Source organism: Rhinoraja longicauda, chromosome 6 (assembly GCF_053455715.1).
Source record: "Rhinoraja longicauda isolate Sanriku21f chromosome 6, sRhiLon1.1, whole genome shotgun sequence".
Classification (NCBI taxonomy): domain Eukaryota; kingdom Metazoa; phylum Chordata; class Chondrichthyes; order Rajiformes; family Arhynchobatidae; genus Rhinoraja; species Rhinoraja longicauda.
Window position 1 is genome coordinate 1,486,619 of NC_135958.1, and position 5,358 is coordinate 1,491,976.

The window sequence follows — 5,358 nt, forward strand, 5'->3', positions numbered from 1 at the left end:
ACTTGATGGGCCGAATGGCCTAATTATACTATTCCTTATAAGAGTTGCAGCTGTAGATGGTGCAAAATGATTGTGCTGCCAGAATTGAATAGTTCATCTTTAGAATGGAAGGGCAAAACGGACGCCAGAGTTACTGGACATTTGATGCAATCTTACGGCAGAGACCAGACTGGAGATAGATTGATCTCTGGGGTATTCATTTAAGGCAAGACGAAGAGCAACATTTTTAGTCCTCTGAAGCTGAAGGGCCATCCTGGGCATACAGGCCTTGAACAAGCACAAGTTTAATCCAGAAGCAACAAACTGTAGATGCTGGTTAATAAATAAAAGGACACAAAGTGTTGGAGTATGTCAGACAGAATCTCTGAAGAAAGATCTGAACCTAAATCATCACTTATCCCTGGTCTCCAGAGATGCTGCCTGACCAGCTGAGTTACTCCAGCACTTTGGGTCGTTTTGTCGAAATTCAATTAAATTCCGCCAGTGATGTTGACAAGGGCAGCACATTAGACAACCAAGAGAAATGTGTCAAGGATGGATCTTTACAGATTTTCTCTCCATAAGTTTGCTATTCTTAGACTTTAGATATACAGTGCGGAAACAGGCCCTTCGGCCCACTGAGCCCAAACACTAGCACTAGCACCACACCAGGGACAATTTACAATTTTACCAAAGCCAATTAACCTACAAACCTGCACATCTTTGGACTGTGAGGGGAAACCGGAGCACCCAGAGAAAACCCACGCTGTCACAGGGAGAATGTACAGACTCTGTACAGACAGCAGCCATAGTCAGGATGGAACCTAGGTCTCTGGCGCTGTAAGGTAGCAGCTCTACCTCTGCACCACCGTGTAGTATTTGCGACTTTTTGAATCTGCAGTTTTTCAATGAGAGAAATTCAAAGAGGTTGCTATAGAGATAGAGAGTCCTGGACTGACAAGTCAACCATATGTTGAAGAGCATCACAATAATCCTCAGAAAGAGAAAATAATGCACAAGAAGATTCAAAATAAAAACGGAAAGTGCATAGTCAGCAGGGGTCAGAAAGTTTGTGTGTGTTATTGTGTACCATTGCTGTGAAATAATGAGCTAATGCCACACAGTTCAGACTTATGAGATCACATGGGGATCATTGTCGACTGCGCAGCAGAAGTGGAACATGGAGTGGAGGAGGGGACTGCAGCGTTCACAACACTGCCTATGATAACAACGGGCAACTTGCAGAATTACACAATAAAATGCAAGAAGGGATTCATAAATTATTATCATGAGCAAAAAAATTAATACATTTTAACAAAGATGGATCACAGACAATAGGTCAAGCAAAGAGAGTCCAAGGAACTAAAAGAAAGTTGTTTTACGCACAGATCATTGTACAGCAGCTGGGTGTAGTAAATTATGTCACCACTTCATAATGTAAATTTTCCTTCATTAGTTTTTCTTCACTGCTCAGTTCACCAATTGTGACTCGGGGGAAGGGTAAAGAACAAATGACCACCTGCACCAAGAATTATTCTGATGATCTTCTTGAAGCTTCAACATAAAAGGTGATGAGTAAAACCAAAACCAACTAGCCTTTGGATACACGAAGATGGACCCAACGTGCTTAAGTAACACAGCGGTTCAGGCAGCATTTCCGGAGAAAATGAATGGGTGATGTTTCGGGTTGGAACCCTTCTTTAGACGCTGTGACATGAACAATGGCAATCATTTTGACAGAATTATCTTTAGGTTTAGGTTTAGATTTGTTATCACGTGTAGTGAGGTACAGTGAAAAGCTTTGTTTTACATGCTATCGAAACAGGTCTGATTTTCCATACCTGACTACAATCAGGTTAAACTCAAGTACAGTAGAGCAAAGGAAAGATACAGAATACAGAATATAGTTCTCAGCATTACAGTGCATCATTTCCATGAACAAAGTGCAATGTCCTCAATGCGGTAGAGTTGAATCAGACAGTGACCCAGCTGATACAAGGAGGTTTAGAAGCCTAATAATGGAGGGGAAGAGCTGTTTCTGAGTCTGGTGGTGCACGCTTTCATGCTTCTGTACCTTCTTTCGGGTGGGAGAAGGGAAAAGGAGGAATGACTGGGCCAAGACAAATCTTTGATTATGTTGGCTGCTTTGCCGAGCCATTATGAAGTGTAGATGGAGTCAATGGTGGAAAGTCTGGTGGGTGTAATGGACCGGGCTATATCTACATCTCTCTGCAATTCAATTTGTTTATCATGCTATGTTAAGATATGGGAGGTAAGTCCAAATGTTTGATCAATTTTTGACCGTGGATGAACAAGTTTGGAAGCATCTGCTTTAGAAAGTGGTGGTGAATTGATTCCCTGTGAACAGCTACAACCCTTCCAGTGAAGGTATTAAAACACTGCAGATGTCCAGGATTTAAACTCAGTGACAATGAGGGGAAGATGTATTTCAAAGATAGCACAGTGTGCAAGTTGGTGGAAAATCTATCGGATCTACAGGGGCTGCATAGTGGTGCAGCAGTAGAGCTGCTGCCTGACATCGCCAGAGACCCGGGTTCGATCCTGACCACAGGTGCTGTCTGTACGGAGTTTGCACGTTCTCCCTGTGACCGTGTGGGTTTTCGCTGGTACTCCAGTTTCCTTCCACATTCCAAAGAAGTGCAGGTTAGTAGGTTAATTTGCTTTTGTAAATTGTCCCTCATGTGTAGGATAGAGCTAGAATGGGGTGATCACTGCTCAGTGGGCCGAAGGTGCCATGCTGTATCTCTAAACTAAACTAATCTCCCATCTGCCTTGTCCTTCTCAGAGGTAAAGGTGGGGAGCAGTTTTGACAGGTAGTTGCTATGCATGTTGTAGATGTTGCATACAGCAGCCATCTTCAAAATCCTTCAAACCTTGGCCTTATCTGTTGCTGTATTTTTCAATTCCTAAGCATGAGGATCAACTCAAAACCCTGCAAAAGGCCCCATGAGATTATAAAGGTGTCTTACAAATGTAAACATTTTCGAGAGGCGTATGTGTGTAAACATTTTTCAATGAGAATGGGCACCTTACCAGTTTGCATACAGCACCTGGCATGAGGCACCTGAGACCCCTTCAGGGAGATGAGGTTCAGATCAGGTGTGAAGGAAGTAACAGCCCCTGTAGTTTCTGCAACATGTCTCTGCTGCATCTTTCAGAGAGAAAGAAACATCAGCTACAGGCCATGAAATTAAAAATGCATTCAATTCTATGATTTTCCTGACTTGACTGGCACAAACAAATCCGGATTAATGTGTTCTGGGAAACTAAGATAATATGCTTTTAATCGGTTGTCATATTCTAAACCCACAGCATGAACCGCATAACTCTGTATATCTGAATGGAAGTTTATTATAAAATAGTTTGCACTGAGAAACTGTCCATTCCCATCCATCTATGACTTTCGGATCACAGATTTCACTCACAATCGATGTAAACACTTGCATCTGTTTTCAGTCAACACATTGTTTTGCCTGTTGCTGCAGAGTTAGTATTGATTAAGATTTGAATCTGTACCACATCTTGCATAAATTCACAGCAGGGCTCCAGCTCCTAAAGGATACCTGGTGACTAAAGATCATCAGAGCTGTCAGTTGTTCCTGACGTTTGATGTAATGTTTATGAGACCAAGACTCTGGATACAGTGACAGTAAGTTTGCATTCCTGGTTAGCAGGTGGAGAGGCTGAAGTCACCTGGAGCTGAGATCACGTGGCACTGGCAGGCATTGGCTAGGGTCGTAAATGCCAGGCATAAAGGAGTGCAAGTTGATTGTGCAAGGCAGCAACTGGCAGGCTGGAAGTGGAACCACGTGAGGAGGGAGCTGATGGGCAGATGCAGCCATTTGAGGGATGGGGAGGGCTGGATTGGGAAGACAATGATTGGTGGGTGATAAATGATGATACAAAAGGCTGCAGGTAGAACAGTACAGCACAAGACCCACAAAGTTTGTGCCGAACATGATACCAAGTTAAACTGATCTCATCTGCCTGTACATGATCCATATCTCTCTAATCCCTGCCATTCCATGTGCCTATCTAAAAGCCTCTTAAATGCACTTGTATTTGCCTCCACCACCTCCCCTGATAGTGCATCCAGGCCCCCACCACTTTCAATGTTAAAAAAATCCATTAAACTTTCCCGCTCTCACCTTATCGTTTTGCCCTCTTGTGTTGGACATTTTCACCGTGGGAAAAATGTTCTGACTGTCTATTCCATCTATGTATGTCATAATTTTATACACTTCTATCAAGTCTTTCCCCAACTTCCAGTGACCCAGAGAAAACAATTGACCATTCCTCTGGCTGCACAGATGCTGCCTGACCTGATGCATTCCTCCAGCAATTAATATTTTTGCTCCGCCGGGTGCTGTCGGTGTGGGGCTTGAACGTTCTTCCTGTGGATTTTCTGCCGGTGCTCCAGTATCCTCCCACATTCCGAAGATGTACACGTTCGTAGGTTAATTGGCTTCTGTAAATTGCCCCCAGTGTGTAGGATGTGAGTGGGGTAACATAGAACCAGCACGAGAGTGATCGATGGTCGGCATGGACTCGGTGGGCCAAAGGGCCTGTTTCCACACTGTACCTCTAAACTAAACTAAACTAAATAACATTGTTGTATCTGACAACATTTCCAAGGTTTATTAATCTAGAAAGGAGGACATTATATCTAATCACAGCAGTTTGGGGATTTGAATTCGATTGTAAAGTGAAAGTGGAAAGCCAGATAAAAAGTGACTTTTTTTGATCGAGTTACTAAGATTCATATATTTTTAGAGAAGAAAACTTGTCATTTTTTTCTTGGCCGGAGTTACATAGTGTCATACAACATGGAAAGAGGCCCTTTGGCCCAACTTGCCCACACCAACCAACATGTCCCATCTACCTCTGCCTGCATTTGGCCCATATCTCTCTAACCCTATACTATACATGTACCTGTTTAAATGTTTCTTAAATGTTGCGATCGTACCTGCCTCAACTACCTCCTTCGGCAGCTCATTCAAACACCCACCACCTTTTGTGTTAAAAAGTTACCCCTCAGTTTCCTATTAAATCATTCCCCCCTCACCTTAAACCTATGTCCTCTGGTTCTCGATTCCCCTACTCTGGGCAAGAGACTCTGTAAGTTTACCCAATTTATTCCTCCCATGATTTTGTATACCTTTATAAGATTACCCTTCATCATCCTTCGCTGCAAGGATTATAGTCCTAGCTTTCTCAACCTCTCTCTATAGCTCAGGCCCTCATGTCCTGGCGACATCCTCGTAAAAATCCATATCTTCATCATTTACACTTTCCTGTCCTGTGAAGTGTTCTACCTGGCCCAGCAGCCCCATCAACATGAAACAGTAACTAGCACAC